This window comes from Chenopodium album, chromosome 13 (assembly GCF_948465745.1).
Source record: "Chenopodium album chromosome 13, dcCheAlbu1.1, whole genome shotgun sequence".
Taxonomy (NCBI): domain Eukaryota; kingdom Viridiplantae; phylum Streptophyta; class Magnoliopsida; order Caryophyllales; family Amaranthaceae; genus Chenopodium; species Chenopodium album.
The window spans coordinates 39,892,713-39,915,690 of NC_137846.1; the positions used below are offsets into that span (position 1 = coordinate 39,892,713).

General features: G+C 29.1%; 2 pseudogenes across 1 annotated transcript; one reads left to right on the top strand and one right to left on the bottom strand.

Moving 5' to 3' along the window:
* Positions 1 to 1,872: 1,872 nt before the first annotated feature.
* On the top strand, positions 1,873 to 22,255 carry LOC145576644 (echinocystic acid 23-monooxygenase-like; annotated as a pseudogene). Its single transcript, XR_014098513.1, has 5 exons — positions 1,873 to 2,193; positions 20,154 to 20,372; positions 20,475 to 20,719; positions 20,799 to 21,198; positions 21,802 to 22,255. The product of XR_014098513.1 is annotated as an echinocystic acid 23-monooxygenase-like (transcript).
* Positions 12,244 to 19,373, bottom strand: LOC145575500 (protein FAR1-RELATED SEQUENCE 5-like; annotated as a pseudogene).
* Positions 22,256 to 22,978: the final 723 nt, after the last annotated feature.

A 22,978-nucleotide genomic window follows, 5' to 3' on the forward strand; every position in this document is an offset into this window, starting at 1 on the left:
GATCAAGTTTCGTGGTGCTTTTGATCATTGTTTTGTTAATGGAGTGATTGTTAATGAAGGTGAATATGTGGATTTGATAATCAAAGATCGAAGGTAATTTTGAATGAAATTTTGTATTTATTTTTCATTAATTGTGTTTTTTTAGATTTGAATTAGAATATTTTGTCATAAAATTCATGGTTTATTTTCCTTTTAGAAATTGATGAATCTGGATGTTGAATTTGAGAAGAATGTGACAAAGGTTGAGATGATGTTCTTTATAAGATAGTGTTATGTTCATTGTTAGTAATAGCTCTATGTTCTTTTTTTTATAATGTAACTCTTATGTTCTTTTATTATATTCTTTAAGTTCCTTTAAAATAGACGCTCAGAAATTATCACGTTCATTACATTTTAACAATATGTTCTTTTCACTTTACATATATGTTTTTTTAATCGTTACAATTCTATAACATGTTCTTTTCACTTTAACTAAATTTTCTTTTCATTTTAGCTAAATGTTCTTTACATCTCTATACAATGTTATTTCCGTTTTTTTTGGAAATGGATGTATCATGTGCATGGTATATCCGCCTCAACAAACCACTAATCATACCAGAGACCTCTACCTCCACCTTAACTTACATTTTGCATGTTTAAAAATATTTAAAATTTTTGTCAGAAAAAACTATTTATAACAACTATTTTGTTGAAATTAAAAAACCTTATAAAATTTTTTTGGCAAGTAGAAACCAGATTGTAAAATATTTTTGTTGAAGACAACCTGAAATCTCTAATCACTCAATTAACCACTAATTTACCCTTAATTCTTCTAATTAGTTATAATTTTCACTAACTATTTAATAATTAAATTGATTTATAAATTAAAAAACAAACCACCTTCACCACCATCAGTCAACCACCCTCTCCTTCTCCCCCTCCCATGGAAGTAACCCACTCCCGGCCTCCCCTATCCCAAGCCGCCGCCTAGAACCCCTCACCCCCACCGAACCAACCCCCTCCCTTTCTCCTTTACCCTCGCTGACCACCCTCCTCCGGAAAATAACCCAATTCACCATTCTTCTAATTACTCTCTCTCTCTCCTCTTCTTCCCCAATTCACCATTTTCTCTGTCATCTTCTTCCCCAATTCAACATTGTTCGTTTGTTGAATTTATCGTCACGATTATATTCGTCTCATTTTCTCTTTCCTTCACTTCTTCCTATATTCCTTCCGTTATTGAATTCGACGACGCTTTTTTTCTAATAGATTTTCACTCTCCTTCGGTTGGGGTTGGGGTGGTTTTCTGGGTTGTAGTTATGGTAGAAGGTAGTATTGGTGGGTGGTTTTCCGGAGGAGGGTGGTTGGCGAGGGTCAAGGGGAAAGAGAGGGGGTCGGTTTGGCGGGGGTGAGGGGTTCCAAACGGCGGCCGGGGATGGTGGAGGCTGGGAGGGGGTTGCTACTATGGGAGGGGAGAAGGAGAGGTGGTTGACTGGTGGTGGTAAGGGTGGTTTTTGTTTTTTTTTTAAAAAAATTTATAAATCAACTTAATTATTAAATAGTTAGTGAAAGTTATGACTAATTAGAAGAATTAAGGGAAAGTTAGTGGTTAATTGAGTGTCAGAGATCTTAGGTTGTTTTCAACAAAAATATTTTACAATCTCATTTCTCCTCGCCAAAAAAAATTTATAAAGTTTTTCCCAAGAAAATAGTTATTAAAAATGGTTTTTTTTGATAAAATTTCTAAAATATTTTAATATTAATGTCGTGGTTATCAAGCTTGTATATTAAAATAAGGCTCAAGTTGCCTTACAAAAAACAATTCAAGCTCAGGATATTTATTAGCATGTTTACCACCATTCTACCCTCCACCTCCACTTTATATTAAACCTCTACCATCTACTCCATTTCCCTTAGAATTTGAATACAAAAAATCCATCAAAAATGAAAATTGGGTATATTTTTAAAGCAATTGTTTGTATTGTAACTCTAACATGGGTTTGGAAAACATTAAATTGGGTATGGTTTAATCCAAAAAAGATGGAAAAGTGTCTCAAAAACAGGGTTTGAAAGGAAATTCATACAAATTTTTGTATGGTGATTTAAAAGAAACCTTCAGAATGCGTCAAGAAGCAAGAGAAAAGCCTATTCCTTTTACTCATGATTATGTTGATCGCGTTTTGCCATTTCTTCAACAACATATCAAAAAATATGGTTAGTTATTTTTGTTTGTCTATTATTATTCCAGAAATAATTTTATTTTCTTGAAAGAAACAGAGCAATATTAAATTTTTTTTTTAATAGCCATATTAATTATTTTTTTAGGTACCCATTTTGTTGCTTAGTCAATTAATTTATTTGCCTTTTTATTTAATAAGTGCTATTGTATTTTGAATTACTTCGTATAAAATAGGTTTTTTTTTTTTTTTTTTTTTTTTTTTTTTTTTTTTTTTTGCATTTTTAACCGGATTGTTAGGGGACGTTAGCTCGTTCAATTAGTAATACATTTACTAGTACTAAAGGTGTCAAAACTATACCGATCCGAAACCAATCCGAAAAATATCCGATTCAGCTTTGAATTCGAGTGCATACAATATTTTAGCATGACTCAACTATAAAAATTAACTTAACCCGACGTCATCAGACTCGATCTGATCATCCGAATTGTCACCTATTACCTAGTACTTACTCCTTTTTTACTTAACCCGCTTTGAATTTTACACCATTCACTACCCCTCCTTTGACAATCTTTTGTGAATAATATATAAGGAAAAATATATTCATATGAGACTTTTTTGAATTCGTCTCAATAAGTACTATCATAATATATAACTTTTATAATTTTTACTTATGGAGAGTTAAACTTATTGAACGTTAAAATTTTGTATTGACAAATGTGATAAAATAAACAAGTTAAGTAAAAAAGAAAAGAAGAAGTACATGTTTTCAAAAACTTGAGATAAAATTTTGTCACGATGTGACGTTTTAGTAAAAGAAGAGTACCACTATAGAGTATTGGGGAATTGGTCACGGAAAAGTAGTTAAAATAATTGAATTAAAAAATTGACTGAAAGTATGAACTACAAAATTGCTCTAATTTTTCCAAACACTATGTGCGAAGGCTGAAAAATGATTAAATTCTCAATAATTGCTCTTTGGCGTAAAGCAATTATTGATAATGTAGCAATAATATAATAACATATCAGTGATATCATTAATAAATAGTCAGATATTGCAGTCAAACCACTAGACAATGACACTCACTAAATAAAAATATTACATAAAGTTTTATTATCGGTATACTTCTAATATTTCATACATACAAAATTAATCATAACTTTTAATAAATATCTTATAACTTGTTTAAAAAGTCCTTTTTTAATATATTGAATTTATTATGGTTCAATTAAAAAATCTCAAATTAATAATAACATACATATCAATTTACAAACAAAACTACAAAAACTACACTATTACATAAATAAACAATATGATTTTTATTACATAATTCAAATGTTACATAAGTAAAATTGACAAATGAGATTTTAAAGTTTGGAGACAATGGAAGTATTTTTAAAGTACATATATTTAAATAATTTTGTTTGTACTTTATAGTACACTGGAAGTAAAAATAATTTAAATAATTTTGTATTTAAATAATTTTGTACATAAATAATTTTAAATAAATTTTTATTTGAATAATTTTAAATAATTTTGTATTTAAATATTTTGTTTGTACTTTAAAATATTTAAATAATTTAAATATTTTAAAGTACACTGGAAGTAAAAATTGACATACTAATTTTAAAGTACAGTGAAAATATAAATATTATCTCTTTATATTAGAAATTTTATCTATAGAGTGAAAGAGAGGAATTCACAATTTATTTTAAAGTTGGTTTTTTTTTTAACAGAAAGTAAATATATTAAATGTGTTACGAATAAAAAAACAATTTTTATCACTTTTTTTTATTTTTTTTTTTAAAAAAAACGTCTTCCAACGTTCCGCCTTTCTCCTCCTTCTTCTTCCCCACGTTTTCTGCAGTTACACTCCATTACACTCCATTACTCTCAACTTAACTACATTTTCCCTAAAATTTCGCATCACTTCTTCATTTTCTAGCTTATATTTGCATGTACTTAATTTTCATTTTTTTTACATAAATCCTAATTTCCGTCTTCCTCACCTACATTAATGGCTGGCCTTCCTCCTACTGATGATTCTCCTTTAAAAGTTTATATGAAACGAACTAAACGATCATCAAAACAGCCTCCGAAGATAGTTGAAATGCCAGAAAGGTTAATAAATTTTTTAGTTATTATTTGCTTATTCGTTTTTTATGAAAACAATTGTCAGTAATTTTTTTTTTATTCTTGTTCTTGTTTTGTAGGGATGATTCACAGCATTCTAAGAAGCGTGGTCCTAAACATGGTTCTAAAAGAAGTCGATCTGTGAGGTGTGATATTCGAAATAAATTCTTTTAAATTCGGAAAAATATTGTTTTGTATATTCAGATGCACGCCAGGTGTTCGATGAAATGTAAATTGTTGTTTTTACTTTGAATATTCTTGTGTAGGATTTTGTTATTTTTGATGTAATTACATTAGTTGTAATTTTGATTATTTTGAGGATTGACTATTATATAGTCAGGAATTATATTATTTATATCAGAAATAAGCATTTTATTATATTATCTTTAATTGTATTATTTTATTTTGCTAATAGTATATGTTTTTCAGTATTTAGATGTTTTTCATCAGAAATTAAGAAGTTGTTGTCTGTATTCAAATTTATCTTACTCAGGAATTAGCATATCAGGAATTAGATTTTATAGATCAGGTATTATGATATATTATTCAGAAATAAAATTAACACAGCCAGGTTTAAGATAAAATTAGTCAGGAAATAGATTATAATAGTCAGGAGTTGTTATACCAATATAATTTGCAGTAATTAAATATTTGACAATTTATTATACCCAGGAATTACATTATGTTAGTCAGGAATTAGATAGTTTTTGTTAGAAAATAGATATGGATAGTCAGTTTAAAAATAATAATATTTAGATACATTATAACTCGTCAGGTTTTAGATAATATTTGTCAGAAAATAGATAATAATATTCAGGAATAATAATTTCAATATTTAAATAGAGTAATTAAATTTTTACGATTTATAACATTAGTCAGTAATTAGCATATATTAGTCAGGAATTAGATAATTATTAACAGAAAATAGATATGGATTGTCAGTTTTAGGATAAAAATATTCATATGTATTATAACTTAGTCAGTTTTAAGATAATACTAGTCAGAATATAGATAATAATAGTCAGGAATAATAATATCAATATTTAAATAGAGTAATTAAATGTTTTAAGATTTATAACATTAGTCAGGAATTAGATAGTTCTTGTCAGCAAATAGATATGGATAGTCAGTTTACAAATAATAATATTCACATCTATTATAACTCAGTCAGGTTTAAGATAATATTAGTCAGAAAATAGATAATTATGCTCAGGAATTGTAATATCAGTATTTATATAGAGTAATTAAATGTTTTAAAATTTATAACACTCAGGAATTAACATATATTAGTCAGGAATTAGATAGTTATTGTCAGAAAATAGGTATGGATAGTCAGTTTTAGGATAATAATATTCACATAATAATACTCAGTCAGGTTTAAGATAATATTAGTCAGGAAATAGATAATTAGAGTCAGGAATTTTAATATCAGTATTACATACAGTAATTATATATTTTAAATTTTATAATAGTCAGGAATTAAATGTTTTAAAAGATAATTATGCTAAGAAAATAACATAATTTTTTTCAGGAATATGTGTGTCTTATTCATGTTTTTTATTTTTCAGTGCTCTTACTGAAGATGATATTTCAGACCTTGCTAAATCTGGTCCTGGTTATCTTTGTACAATTATGGAAGATTTTAGTGATGAGCAAAAGAAGGATGTTATAGACATTGGTTTTGGTGGATTGCTTCAAATGAATTTGCAGGACAATATCAGTCATTAGTTGTACAACTATATAGTAACTCATTTTAATCCTCATGCTAGAAATCTTATTGTTGGTAAAAAGGAACATGCAATTCATATTGATAGTTCTGATATTGCTGATGTGTTGGGTATTCCTTTTACTAATATACCTGTGAAAGAGATTTCTAAAATGAAGAAATCAATCAATCCTGATGAATATTTGAAGATAGAGTGGAGGAGGTTCTTGGGTTTGGATTTAGAGGATGACTCTGAACAGGGAAATGAATCTGAAGCACAGAATCAAAAGAAGAGGAAAACAGAAGAAAAAGCTGTTCAGGGTAGGAAGAAGAAGAAGACATATGTCAATATTATTACTTATAAGATGATGTTTGAGAGATATAGAGATGGTGGTGCTGATTTTAAAAAGCTATTTGTTATGTTTGCTGTGTCTACATTTTTGGCTCCAATTGCTGATAAGTCTCCTAATTTTAATATCATCAAGTCTTTAGAAGATGTGCGTTTCATTAAGGCTTTCAACTGGGCTGGTTATGTTATGGACTTCTTATGTGCGTCAATAACAGATTTTCAAGCCTTTGTTTTGAAAAAAAAGGAAGGGAAGGAGTTGAAGACAAAATCTAAACAAGTAAATAGTTGTCTAGTTGCTTTTGTAATTGCATTTTTACAAAAGTTTGAGTTTGGGACAACTTTACATCGCAAGCCGTTTATTTTGAACTGGACCTGTGAAAGTTTGAACCAGAGGATTAAGTCTGTTGCTGAAAATATGGATTATGGTACTGTGAGACTGTACCCTGCTGCTTCACCAAAACAATATGCTGGCAAATCTGAACAGGCTCTTCTTAAAACTTTAAGGCTTGACAGTATTGAGTTTAAGATTGAAGACAGTGATGAAGATGAATATTTGGATCAAAAAAAGGAAAAAAAGAAGGAAGATCAGGTTGTACAATCAACTAGCTTTGAATTGAAGGATATAGATGACAAAGCTAGATATGTAATGTACAAGATTCCCAAAGAGTTTCCTATTGATGCTGAAATTGATAATATGGATATCGATGTAAGTTTAAACTGCCATCTTTTATTACATTTTTAGATTTTTTTATTATTTGCTCTCTTTAATTAGAAATTAGAATACTTTTATCATGAATAATAAACTGTTATCAGACTATTCAACATTAATAATTTCAGTTAGAAAGTAGAATACTTTTATCAGGAATAATAAATTGTTAGTCAAGAATATGGTAACTTTTGTCAGGAAATTAAATTAATATATTAAAGTTGTTGGTTTGATAATGTATTATTATTGGCAAGATTTAACATTATATTATCAGGAATTATGTACTTTGTATCAGAAATTAGCATTTTCTGATATTTTATTTTGATTATAGTATATGTTTGTTAGGATTTAAATTCTTTTCATCAGAAATTAAGTTGTATTTGTCAACAATAAGAAACTATTAGTCAGTAATAAGAAACTATCAGTCAGGAATATTGTAAATTTGGTCAGGAAATGAAATTAATATATTAAGTTTATTGTTGATTTATTTACTTTGTTGTAATTTGGCAATACATTATTATTGCCAGGATTTTCTACCATACTATCAGGAATTATATACTTTCTATCAGAAATTAGCATTATCTAATATTATACTTAAATTTATTGATTTATTTTGATTAGTATCTGTTTGTCAGGATTTAAATTCCTTTCATCAGAAATTAAGTTGTTTGTCAAAAATAAAAAACTATAGTCAGGAATAACATAAACCCTCTCAGAAATTAGATTACTATTATCAGCAATAAGAATTATGTTATTTTTTTACATTTTACTAATAAGAAACTATAAGTCAGGAATAACAATTATGTTCCTTTTATACATTTTACTTATTTATTTTTTATTTTATTTGTTGATTATCCTGTGAAGAAGAAAATGATGAAATTCGGTCGAGATTTGAAGATTGTATCAGAGAATCAAATAGACTTTGCTATTGATTTGAAGGATGAAGCAAAATCATATTCACAAGAATCTCAATCTCAAGGAGAGGATGATTACTATTCAAATCCTGAATTTTTAGCAAAAATTGATGCAATAGTTGAAGCTGCAATGCAGACTAAAACTTTAGCTACTGATTTGGATCAGTTTGATAAAACAAAACTTAAATCTGATGCAATTGTAAGTTTGATTATATTTATTATCATTTTTTTATACTTATTAAAATCATATTAGATATATATCTGATATTATTCTTTATTTTCTATAGGTGAATGATGTTATTTCTGATCTTGGTTTGCAAGAAGATCTAATTGAAGATGCAGAGCAGAATTTAGAGGATGCAAACCAAGGAATTATGGAACCAGAAAAAGAAGCAGAAGATCTTGGTTTGAATAATGTTCAAGGAAGTGATGTTGAAGTCACAACCGCAGAACCCGAATTAGCTGAAGGCACAACACCATCAGAAAAAGAGGTGCATTCAGTTAGTAATGAAGGTCTATTTAGTTCCACATCACCTCCAAGAACACCAAAGAAAGCCAAAGGACTCAATGAATTTTATACATCTGCTATGAATAAGAATCAGGCTAGGCTTGTGCAAGAAGGGAGGAGTTTTATCAAGGGAGATACTTCTTTGCCTAGATTTAATTTAATTACTCCTACTCCTCCTACTTCTCAAGATACACCAGTATCCCAAGAAGAAAATGCACAAGTTATTGAAAAAGAAGAAGTTCAAGAAACTTCTGAAAAAGAAAATGATAAAAACAAAGAAGATGACAGCACATCTAAGGTGTAATATTTGTATTTTAACTCAATAATTTATTTTAATAGTTATTGTATTTAACTAACATATTTTATATAAATAAATGTGTTTATTATTTTGTATTATTGTATTTATTTTTATTTGTATTATTCATATGCTTTCAGGTTTTTTCTAAATCTGATGATGTTATTCAGTCTAAAGCTACAGAGGAACTTGCTTTAGCTATTTATCAAGGTCATCAGGTAATGGTTTATGTCAAAAATTATATATATTTTTTAAGGAATACTGATTGAATTATAATAAGATTGAGTAAGTCAGGAATAAAATTGTCTTTTTCAGGAATTAAATTACTTATATCAGGAATTACATTGTTTATGTTAGGAATTTGATTGAGTTAGTCAGGAATAAACTTGTTGTATTCAGGAATTATGTTGAGTTAATCAGAAATTAAATTGAGTTCATCAGGAATAAACTAGTCACTATTATTGTGGTAGTCAGGAATTAAATTGTGTTAGTCGGGAATAAACTTGTGGAAGTCAGGAATTAGATTGTATTATTCAGGAATAAACTAACCTTGGTCAGGAATTAACTTGTCATTGTCAGGAAATAGTTTTTGTTAGTCAGGAATAAACTTGTCATGGTCAGGAACTTAAATTACTTTTATTATGATTTATATTATGTAGTATAGATTATTATTGTCATGGTTTAGAAGACTTTTGTTTGATATATATATTTTTTTTTTCTTGTAGGAAGAACAACCTCCGCCTAGGGATGCATGTGCTGTTTTAGAATTGCTGAGGAATAAAACTGTTGCTGTTGAATCTATTCCTATTCCCATTGTTTCTATTCCTTTGGACTCTCCTACTGTTGCTACTGGTGACATTATTCAGATAGATAAAACTCCTGCTCCTCCTAGTATTGATGATACACACATTGACTTAATTGATGTTGATAGAATTCATGAATAAAAGCAAAGGCAGGAGGAGAGATTGGTAGCAGCAACTGGTGGTTTAGATTGGGTTCTACCACCTATTCACAAGATTCCAATTCAGATGAAAGACAAGATTGTGTGTAGGAATTTGCAAGAAAACAAGCCATTGTATCTAAAAAGATTGATTGAACATGAATTATACATGTGTGATTACTTGTTTTTTATGCACTATTTTGAGCAGCTTGAGTTAGATCCTACTGGTGAGGATGAGGGAGTTAAGAGGCGTAACAACAGTCTTTACGTAAAGGATATAGGTACTGTTATCTGTCAGTTTCCCACTGAAGATCCTGAACAAAGTGATCTTATTTTGGTAAAGGAGGAGTTTTGTTCCCTTCGTCCGTCTGAGTGGGTTAATTCTGCTATTCATGATACTTGGGATACTGTGCTCAACATTGAAGAGTGTAAAATAACTGACAGAGGAGTTTTTCAGTATAAAAGATTTGTTTTTCAAACTGAAGTTGCTGTAAGTTTTTTTTTTTCCTTTCTTTACTTCATTCAGAAACCAATTTTATTTATAATATTCTGTATTTAATATATTTTTTTGTTTTGTAGAATGTTACCTGGAGGTACTTAGAAAAAAGGGCAGTTTACAGAAAAGAAGTTGCTAACATAAAGGAAAAGGAGGCAATTTTGAAAACTTTGAAAAACCTAGTGGAGTATAATAAGTTTAAAGAGGAATTGTTAAAAATGGAGATGGATTGTAAATTGAATATGCATAGAGGTGAGGACATTTAGGACTGCATTAGCAAGTGGGTTAGGCGTTTTCCTTCATTCAACATAGCCGAAGCCGATTTGGTAAATTTTTAACTTTATTTCTTCTTTATATATTGTATATTCAGGAATAAGCTAAACCTAGTATGATTCAAGCTTTTATTAGTCAGATTTTATATTATTTTAAGTCAGGAATTATATTACTATAATCAGGAAATAATTTATTTATGTTAGTAATTAAACTGTGTTAGTAAGGAAAAAATATTATATAGTTAGGCATTAAATTGTTTTAGTCAGGAATAATATTGTTTTAGCCAGGAATAAAATTGTTTTAGTCAGGAAAAAATTGTGTTAGTCAGTTATAAAATTTTGTAAGTCAGTAATATAAATGTTTTACTCAGATAATATGATCTTTTAATCTGTTATTTGGTTCTTTTATTCAGTTAATAAATGTATTACTTATTGTGAAAATTATGTTTTATTTATTTTGCAGCTATTCTTTCCCATTGCGTTCGATAATCATCATACTCTGCTGGTTTTCAATTTCATTGATGGTATTGGTCCAAGAATAGATTGGATAAATAACAGGACTGATATTGATCGAGATAGATTAAATGGAATAGACAGAGTGCTGGTAAGCTAATTTTAAATTAAATTTGTGAAAATTATATTTTTAGATGCTTTTAAATTTTCTAATTTATATATTTATAATTACAGATTAGAGCTGTTGGTATCTTTCTGAAAAAGCATGAACATCGACATGGTGACACAAACTTGGAAGAATTGGAATGGCATGAACCTAAGTTTACATGGCAAACAAGCCATGAAAATGAGGATTGTGGCCTTTTTACATTAATGTGTATGAAAAATTACAATGGTATATCTGGAGGTCTTGTCGACTTGAAATATGTAAGTATTTTTTCTCCTTTGTTTTTGGATTTATAACTATTGTTTTTTAGTGTTCTTATATTGTTTTTTATATAAATTTATAGAAGCAAAATCGGAAGATATATAGATGCCAACTTGCTTATCAGATGGCTACTAGAGAAGAGAATATTTTGCGGAAGAAATTGTGGAATGATTGCATTGAGTTTTCAATTAACAAGCTTAAAATTTGGAAAGCTCAACCTGCAAGAAAGAAGCTAGAGGCCAAATATCAGAAAGAAAAGGAAGCCATTGAAAGGGAAAAAGAGAGGCAGTGGAAGTTGATGCAAAAACAAAAAGAAAAAGATGAAAAAGAGAAGCAGCAATTGGAAATTGATCAACAACTTCAGAAAAATGAAGAGGAAGAGGAAGAGGAAGAGGAAGATTAGATTTTTTTTTTTTTAAAACAATTAATCATACATGTACATATATTTTTTTTTTTTTTTTTTGTAGTTAGGCATTATTTTTCTTTTGTATAGATACTTATAAATTTGTTTTATATATGTATATATTTTCTATTAAATCCGTTTTCTGTTAATCATACATCTATATATTAGTCATATATTAAAATACTTGTGTCAGAAATTAATATCAAATTTTAATTTTAAAAATTTTAAATATCAAACTTAAAATGAATAAAATGTTTGTCATAAATTAAATTACTCTTCTCAGAAATTACTTTATTTATTTTAGCAATAAATTTCTTTTGGTTAAGAATAAAATTTTGTTGGTCAGGAATAAATTTGAGTCAGTCAGCAATAAACTTCATTTAGACGGGAATTAAGTTGAGTTACTCAGGAATAAACTTGAGTTAATCAGAATTTAGTTTTTTTAAATCAGGAATAGAGTTGAGTCTGTCAGGAATAATTTTGAGTTAATCAGGAAATAGATTTTTTAAATCAGGAATAGAGTTGAGTCTGTCAGAAATAAACTTGGGTTAGTCAGGCATAAGATTTTTAAAGTCAGGAATGATATTGTGTTAGCCAGTAATACAATTAGTTTACTTAAGAATAATATTCTAGAAGTCAAGAATTAAGTCAGGAATTAAAATTCGATTATCAGAAATTAAAATGTAATAGTCAGTAATAAAATTGAGTTATCACAAATTAAATCAGGCATGAAATTGTGTAAATCAGGATTAAAATTAGTTTAGTCAGGAATAAACTTAAATTTTTAAAGTCAGGGATAAACTTCAGTTACTCAGCAATAAGATTTTTAAAGTCAGTAATAAAGTAAGGTTAGTCAGGCATAACATTTATCTAATCAGAAAATAAAATAATTTTTTTCAGAAGTAATCAAACCTCAAAATGGCAAAATATAGTATCGTTTAGACAAGAATAAACTTGAATTAGTCAGGAATAAACTTGAGTTAATCAGGATTAAGATTTTTTTAATCAGGAATAGAGTTGAGTCAGTCAGGAATAGAGTTGAGTCAGTCAGGAATAAAATTGAGTTAGTCAGGAATAAGATTTTTATAATCAGGAATTAAAATGTGTTAGTCAGTGATACAATTAGTTTATTTAAGAATAAGATTCTAGAAGTCAAGAATTAACTCAGGAATTAAAACTCGGTTATCAGAAATTAAAATGTAATAGTCAGTAATAAAATTGAGTTATCAAAAATTAAATCAGGCATGAAATTGTGTAAATCAGGATTAAAATTAGTTTAATCAGGAGTAATCAAACCCCAAAATGGCAAAATATAGTATTGTTTACAATTATCTTGAATAATAAAATAAAAAATTTGAAGATTGACTTTATGATAGAAGAAGGCAGCAATAGGGATGAATTAAATGAGTTGTGGATTAGGAGTTATTGTTCCAAACTCATTTGGATCTCTTGCTGCTGTTCTTCTTCTTTCAAAATGTCCTCTAATTCTTTTGTTCTTCTTTGGCCTTCCCTTTGTTTTTGGTCGTTTTGGATCTTTAACTGTATTTCTTCTTTCTTTTTCTTCATCAAGTTCACGAATTTTTTCTTCATTTGTTTGGAATACTTTCCTTACAGATTTGTACATTTGTTCCAAAGCATCATCACATATTTTTGATGCTTCTTCATTCCCTTGGCATACTGTCACAAGGTTGTAAAAATTCTTTGTTATTGATTGCCTCCAAGGAGTGTTTATTAATGAATAATCTGTGGTTGAATTTCCTAATCAAAAAAAAAAAAAAAAGATTACTACATTTTTGTTAGTAATAAGAATAATAATATTATAATATCAGAAATATAATTATTTATATTATGAAAATAAAAGTCAGCAACGAGCTATGTGATAATATTTTTATTTTCTGTTTCAGCCATAAATTTTCTGACAAAATTGATATTATTCCTGATAAATTTTAATTGTCAGTAGAAATGTCAAATTATTGCAAAAAGTCTTACAAAACAGAATAAAGTAATTTATTGCCTCATTGAAAATTCATTATAATGTAGAAAAAGTCATTTATTGCATCATTAAAAAGTCATTCTAATTTGACTAAGTTAATAAATTTTTCTGTTAAATTACAGATTAATTATTACTGTTCATACATAACTCTTTTCTGTTTAAAGGCTGTTCTAAATTAAGTTTTTTCTATTAAAAGAGTTATATTATAACAATCTCTATTGTGTTCTATAAAAGGTGCATTCTTGTAAAAATAACTTATATTTTTCTTCATATAATCTATCATCAAAATAATGGCTGATTTCTACGCAAATAAGGAGAAGTGTACAATTATTGTTAAACCAATTGATCGCATTAGTATGGTAAATATATTACATTAACTTTTAAATTTATAAATTTGTTTTGTGTTTTAGTAAAGATTAAATGATATCAAAATTGATTTTTTTTTTTCTTTCAGGGTCTTCCTAATGATTGGAAATTTTTTCTTCTGAAATTCAAGAACTTTGTTAGAGTCTTTGCTGGGAAGAATGGCAGAGAAGATAGACATTGGGAAGTAAGAGTCTTAAGCATACCAGAAAATACAGGTTGTGGTGGTATGTTGATTGATCGTGAATGGGAAAACTTTGTAGCTGCAAACAACATAGTTGTTGGAGACAGACTTGATGTTTATCATGATCATTATAACATTTATATTAGAATTTTTAATGCTGATGGTACTGAAAGGCTTCCTAATGAAGGAGGAAGTGGTACCAATGTATAAGTTTTTAAATATTTATATCATTTTATGTGTAAAATAAATCTGATTTTATATCAGAAATAATAATAAATGTATCAGATATTATAATATTTTGTTCATGAATAATAATATTATAATATGTTGTTCAGTGTTCATTATGTTCAGGAATTAGATTATTTTTTTCATTTATTAGAGTTGTTTTGTCAGGAATTAAATTATGTTTGTCATGTATTAAAATTTTTTGATTACATAGGCATTAGATTGTTTCAGGAATAAAAATTTTTCAATCAGAAATTAGTTATTATAAATTAGAAAGGATCAGGAATAAGGTATAGTTTGTCAGTTTTAAGATTTCTTTGGTCAGGAATTAAAATATGTATGTCAGGTATTTTAAATTTTATTCAGGAATTAATCTGAATATATCAGGAATTAAATTGTATGTTTCAGGAATAAACTTGTTTCAATCAGGAATATTATTATCTTTTTCATGTATTATACATTAAGAAAATCTATGTCAACAAATTATTTATGACTGTAGTTAAAATGTTTATCTCAGGAATAAAGATATTTTTTTTATACTAAATAAACATGAAATAAATTTTAAAATAACAAAGTATGTACGTACCTAATTCACTGTCATCCCAAATGTTTGATTTAGCAAGCTTGGTCCAACGTTTCAGAATGTATCTCTCTGGTATAGCATGTATGTTGTACATTTGCATTATCTTGATAATGTGAAAGCACATCAATCCAGTCTCTGTGAAGCACATACAAGAACACATAAACTCATTGTTTTGAGTGTAATATATGACTTGATAGGTGTGCATATAATCTTCATCAAGAGAAACATCAAAGAATTTGACATATTGCATTGAAGTGGCTTTTTCTCTTGCATATGCTCCAAGACTTGTTTCAAATTCCAGCCTAAAATCCTTGTATAAGTTTAGAGTATAAACTTCAGCTGCATGTTTTAATATCTTTGTTGTTGTTCTTGGTCTCTCAGTAGTACATCTGAAGTTGTCACTCTTTTCAGTGCTTCTCCATCTTTTCACAGTAGCCTCAAAAATATGAAAGAACTCCAAAAGCTTTGTGGTTTTGTTGGCCTTAAATGAAATTGCTCTGTTTGTTACTTCTACCCTTTGAGATGAAAGAATTCCAGCTGAGAAAATATCCTTGCTCAATGCTGTGCACCATTTATCTCTTAGACCATATAACCTATCAAACCATTCTTTTTTCTCTAGCCCATGTTTTTGAACCATCTTTTGCCAACAATCTTCAAAGTCAGATTCAGAATCACATCCACTTAAGCATTTGTGAAACATATTTTTGAATTCAGGATTTGTTTTTAGAGTACCAAAGTGTGAGACAAAATTCTTTTGCAAATGCCATAGACATAGCCTATGTCTTGAGTTTGGATAAACCTGCAACAAAATTAAAATTACTGTAGTCAGTAATATGACTATTATAATCAGAAATTAGAAACATTTAGTTAGAAATTACATAAATTATGTAAGATATTAGTATATTTTTCTCAGGCATAACAATATAAGAGTTAGAAATTAGCAATTTGATTATTTGTATAATCAGGAATTAAAACTATTTTGTCAGGAATTACATACTTTTCCTCAGGAATTAGATAACATAGGTAAAACAATGTAATACTAATAAAAACGAATATATTTAAAAATTATCTTTTTTTTTAATATTTTTTATTTGTCTATAAAAGTATTATTTACTCATACATTTTGCATGTTTTTGTACTTTGGTATATTCTCTCTCCTACAACAAACTTTTTTTGCAATATTCCTCAAAAATGGAAAACAATTCTCAGTCTTCTACTTCATCAAACGATCCTCAATATTTGTCAAATATGCAAAACAATTCTCAGTTTTCTACCTCAACAAACGATCCAGAAGAAAATGCAATTGATAACTTTGAAAAAAAGTTAAATGAACTGTTGGATAGAAGAGATAGAATGAAGAATGGATTGATGAAGCTCTATGAAAAGGTTGAAAAGAATGAAATCGAAGAACTAAGCAAGAGAAAGAGAGCACAAGAGATATGGCAGGAAACCCAGAACAAAAAGCAGAAAGAAGAAGATCAACACAAGAAGGAAGAGAAAGAACAAAAAGAAGATCAAAAGAAAAAACAAGGTTAATATCTGAGGAAGAACATAAAGAAGATTATGATTTTAGGGTGTTTTTCTTTATTTTTTTTTCTGTTAATTTCTAGTCACAATCAATATCATTAAAATATATGGAAAATATGATATGCTATTTTGTTTATGTTTCTGTATTTCCTGTTTTTATTATCAAAAGATTTATTTAGTAATGGTTTAAAATGATGTGGTTTTGTTGGTTTTTATTCATATATTGATTATTTTTTTTAGTATTAATAATTTTTCGTCAGGAAATATATTATTTTAGTCAAGAATTTTATTAATTTGTTATATATTCCATATTTATTTCAGAAATAAAATAAATTATCACAATCAGGAATAAGAATATTTTACTCAGTAATTATAACATTTTCAATCAGGTAATAAATAAATAAACAGACTTATATCAGGTAATTACAACATTTTCAATCAGGTAATAATTTAAATAAATTTGAATTAGTAATGACTTAATTTCAATCATGTATTAGAAAACTTATATCAGGATTAAGAATCTTACTATCATGAATAAGATTCTGTCAATCAATATTAAATAATTTTAACTTATTAATATATCTTAGTCAGGTATTGCCTTTATTTTATCAGAATTAATATATTTTTAATCAGGAATTATATTACATTAAATTATGAACATGAATTATATATTATTAGTCAAGAATTAAACAGATATTTATCAGGAATTATATAATTTCTGTCAGGTATTGATCTGTTTTTATCAGTTATTAAGTTATTCTAATCCAGGAACAATATATTATGAACAATAAAATTCTTACCTCTGGTATGGCGTTACTCATTGCAAGATCCTGATCAGTGAAGATTGATTTTGGTTCGATTCCACACATCGACTTTTTGAAAATAATAAGAAGCCAAACAAATGTGTCAGTCTTTTCGTCACTTATGAATGCACATCCAAACATTGTTGTTCTCCAGTGACAGTTTATACCAACAAATGGTGCACATATCAACCCATATTTGTTTGTTCTGTATGTTGTATCAAAGATTAAAACATCACCATAGGCTTTGAAATCTTCAAGCATTTGAGAATCACGCCAAAAATAGCTCACCACATTGTTTTCTTCTCCAAATTTCAGTCTATAAAAGAATGAAGGATCATTATCTGCTCTCTCTTGAAGGGTATCCAATACATTCTGCATGTCTCCACCTTCAACCATACTCATTTTCACCCTTGATACATAGTTTAGGTGATCTCTCTTAGTATGACCTACACATTCTTCTCCTCCAGCTTCATTGGTGATATAATTGTAAGCATCCATTGGTTTGATACCACTTTCAACCATGCTTTCAATAAGTTCACCCATTGGTGCTGATATTTGCCTTTCTGATCTTAGATGATTACGTTGAACTGCTATAACCAATTCATGATTATGTTCCAAGTCATGTGTAACAGCTTCAAAATTTCCTTCTTTGGTTTTCTTAAAACGAATATGAGCTTTGCAACCAGTTCTTGTCTCATTTACCTCCCTATCTTTTCTCTTTTTTTAATCAGTTTTACCCAATATGGGTATTTCCACTGAATTTTGTTCAGCTGCCATCTTCATTTTACCCTTTGTATGCCCTTCTTTAGAACACCTAAAATAAAACTCATACAATTGATCATTATTATCTCTTCTCTTTGTTGATTTTCTGACACTGAAACCAACAGTCCTTGAATGAGCTTTGTATAAAACAAATCCCTCATTGTAGTCTGATACAGTATAACCTGCTAGACATTTACTTATGTTTTCATCCTTCTCATATTTGTAATAATCTGCAAGAAAAGTATATATGAAACATATCATAATTTATTTTTGTCAGGAAATAAAATATTATACACAGTAAATAAATGTTCTTTAAATTTATGATACTTAAGTATTATCATGTCGTCAGGAATTACATTATTTAAATCAGGAATTACTAAATACTAGTCAGGAAATAAAAGATCACAGTCAGGATTATGTTTACATTTAATCAGGAAATAGATAATATAAGTCAGAAATAATAATATTTGTATCTGATTATAATATGTTGTTGATTATTTTTTCAGGAATTAGATTATTTATGTCACTTATTAGTTTTGTTTTGTCAAGAATTAGATTTTGTATGTCAGGTATTAAAATATTATGATATCAGGAATTAGATTATATATTTCAGGAATAAAATTGTTTCAATCAGAAATAAGATTACATTTGTCAGCTTTAAGATTTCTTTGGTCAGGAAATAAAATATGTACGTCAGGTATTTTAAATTTTATTCAGGAATTAATTTGAATATATCAGAAATTAAATTGTATGCTTCAGGAATAAACTTGTTTCAATCAGGAATAATATTAATTTAATTTCAGTAACAAAAAATAGTCAAAATATCAAAATAATGTTCAAATCAGAAATTAGATTATAATATTCAGGAATAAAGTTATATTAGTCAGGAAAATAGATAATTATATTAGACTTTAACCCATCTAATGTTAAAGCCTTGTTTAGAAGAACAATGGTAGAAATTGAGCTTCATAGAAGAGATTTGGCATTTTGGGATTTGAAGCTAGCCTCAAGTTTAGATCCCTCAAACAAGGAGATTGCTAAATTACAGAGTATACTTTTACAGAACATTTAATTATCTGTATACCTATTATACTTGCAGTATCTTCATCTCTTTCTGCATCATCTCTTTCTTCATTTATATTTTCTTCTAGAATAACATTATCTGCTGCATTCATCATTAGTGTTAGTATATTTGAATTTCAATCTGAAATTATCAAAAATAGTTTTGCATGCAAATCATAAGTTGAAATTGAATTCGATCGAATACTATAGTAAACTGAGTATGTGAAAATAAATTAGGCCTGATTTCAAATTATAAGTTGAAATTAACTACGATCTGAAATTCGACTGGCATTAATTGCTAATAATAAGTAGAAATTAACTCCAATTTAAAAACGATCTGATATTAAATTGAAATTTAATACGATCTGAAATTCAATTTGGCTTGCATGCGAATTATAAGTCGAAATTCATATTTCAAAATCGGTATAATACAATCTGAAATCATGCGAATTATAAATCGAAATCAATATTATGTGAAATTTGAAATTACATGCAATGAAAATTATGCATTAGATTGTACCTTTTTCAGCAGTAATTGAGCTGCAAATTGATTCTATAGGTGAATCAGAATCTCCTTCAATCATCATCCTATTGTTTGATTTCTCCATGTTTTTCTGGAATTTGCAGATTTGAATTATATGAATTTTGCAGATTTGAATTTTATGAAATTTTGGGAAAATGAAGTGGTTGAATTTCAGTGAATGACGGCTCTCGAAATTTTATGAAAATGATTAAAATGATGAAAACGACAAAATTAAGACAATTTATAAAATGGCGCGTGGGCTTTGGTCGGGTTGGTCAGGCCCGCGCCTTTTTAGTTAATGAGCCCGGACTCACGTGAGTCCGGTCTCACGCAAAACGTTCTGTTGACTTAAATATGGGGATAAATGCAGGTGTAAATTCTTGGACATGGCTAGGGCTTAATACCAGTTGTAAATATTGCAGAACCTGCCCTTATAAGGGATGCCTTCAATAGGATGAACGAGTTTCAAAAGTCAAAATTGAACCCACTTATTCGGATGCTTATTACTGGACTAGTAGGCTATGAGGGTGAAAAATGGGCAAAACACAGGAAGCTGATCAACCCGACTTTTCATATGGAAAAGCTTAAGGTATATAATTGACCATTAATAGTATACAATTCAGCATAACGATTTCTAAAAACAGTAAAACAAAACATACAAAGATTTTAATACTTTCATTTTTGTATGTAGCTTATGCTTCCAGCGTTTGGATATAGTGTTATTGAAATGGTAAGCGAATGGGAGAAGTTAGTATCTGAAACAGGATCCTCTGAGGTAGATGTGTGGCCATTCGTTACCAGCCTATCTGCAGATGTTATATCTTGAGCTGCATTTGGTAGTAGCTATACGGAAGGAAGAAGGATATTTGAACTTTTAAAGGAACAGACACAAATTACTATACCCCTTTTTCAGTCAGTTTATATCCCTGGATGGAGGTAAGTTAAGATTAAGCTTTATTGCACTTGGAATTTTTAGTATATTGGTGCATTGCATTAAAAATCATACCCATCTTAGGTATGTGCCAACAAAGACCAACAGGAAGATGAAACAAATAAACTCTGATATACAAAATGTATTGATGGGAATAATCGACAAGAGGAAGAAGGCAATAGAGGCAGGTGAAACTCCTAAGGATGACTTATTGGGAATTTTGATGGACTCAAACTTAAAAGCATCTCAAACTGATCAAAGTCTTGGAAGTCACAAGCAACAGCAAGCAATGAGTCTTCAGGATATGATGGATGAATGCAAACTCTTCTACTTTGCTGGCCATGACTTCACCTCGATCTTGCTGGTATGGACAATGATTTTGTTGAGCAAGCATCAAGACTGGCAAACACGAGCAGGAGAAGAAGTGCAGGCAACATTTGGAAAGAATCAACCAGACTTTGACGGGTTAAACCATTTGAAGATAGTAAGTTCTTATAACTTTTAGTAAAATTCCTCCAAGGGGTTGAAAACTTCGAGGATGCCCCACTTTCTCATAGTGAGAAACAAATTTTGTTTCTCACATGGCATTTTCGTAAATAAACCAACAACTTTATTTAACTTTATTCAATTGTGGAGCTCACGATAATGAAAAAGTTGTTGATTTATTCACGAAAATACCCTCATGAGAAACAAATTTCGCTTCTCAATATGAGAAACTAGGAATTTTCCGAAAACTTCAAATATTTGGACCTAAAAAAAAAAATGGAATATTCTGATCTTTTTCCAATCTATGTTTAATTCTTAATCATCTCAACCTTTGGAGACACCTTCCTCAAATAGTTTGTAGTCACTTGTGTTTGAATGAAACAACTTGACTAAAACTTGATCCTCGGCCAATTAAAATTTGAGAAGACACCTAACAAATATTTCATGATCTGCTATTGGGATTCTCTTCCCAAAGAAAAGATGAGCTAATTTCAGGATCATTTATCAGTTTTTCAAACTAAAGAGATGCATTATTAAATTTTTTTTTTTATTTTTTTATTTTCCTGCAAATTATTTGTATTTGTTTTTGTTTTTGTTATAGGTGACAATGATACTATATGAGGTGCTGAGATTGTACCCACCTGTGACTTCAACAATGCATAGGATAGATCAAGGTGACATGAAACTTGGAAACATATTGGTCCCTCGTGGTGCTATGATTAGTCTTTCAATAATCTACACGCACCGTGATCCCAATCTTTGGGGAGATGATGCAAATGAATTTAAACCAGAAAGGTTTTCAGAAGGGATTGCAAAGGCAACCAAGGGGAATATATCCTTCTTTCCCTTTGGCTGGGGCCCCCGAATCTGTATCGGGCAAAACTTTGCTATTGCAGAAGCTAAAATGGCGGTGTCCATGATTTTGCAGCGCTTCAGTTTTGAGCTGTCACCATCCTATACCCATGCTCCTACTACAGTTATAACTCTTAAGCCCCAACACCGTGCTCATGTGATTTTACACCGGCTTGAAGGTAGTGAGTAATTGGTACTTACAGAGTTATGAAAGATATGTACACATAAATTATGGATCCTATACAACTATGGTAATAAATAAATTAAAGTAGTTGTAATATTACAAGCTTAAATTATAATGTCTTGTAGGATCGTAGATAGTACATGCAGCATACTACAGCTTGGGTTCATATCTCTATTGGAAAATTAGTTCTATGGATCAAAACGAGGATCATTGCCACTCATGGGTGTTGGGGTGTGCACACATAAATCTAGACATGAATATGGACTTGAACTGGGTCGAACGAGTCCATTGAGATCAACTTCGGTTCACGATCCATGAAAATAGAAGATTCTAGATTTTCTGTCCAGGCCAGTTTGAGTAAAAAACTGAAAACTATAATAATTGTTCTTATTTCTGTGTCTTACTCTCTCATTTGCTCTTCAATCTAAAATACTTGCAACTATCTCTAAAGAATCCTCATAAAAAGGTTTGAATATTTTAAGCATCTAATGTTAATCACTCCGTATCAAGTGTTGTGGCAGTGACAAGGAAATCACCTTTTAAATTTGGTGTTGGGGCTAGGCCAATCAGTGGCAATCACCCCTGCGTACACTTTAAGGGTGGGCATTTCCTTGCCCTAGTGTTCTCCAATTTTGAAGTATTTACCCCACTAATTTGGGCCGGATTGATCTATGAGATTGTTTTAACACCATTTTCTTTCTCCTCTCTTTCAACAGCCTCTTGCTAAGAAGAGCGTACAATT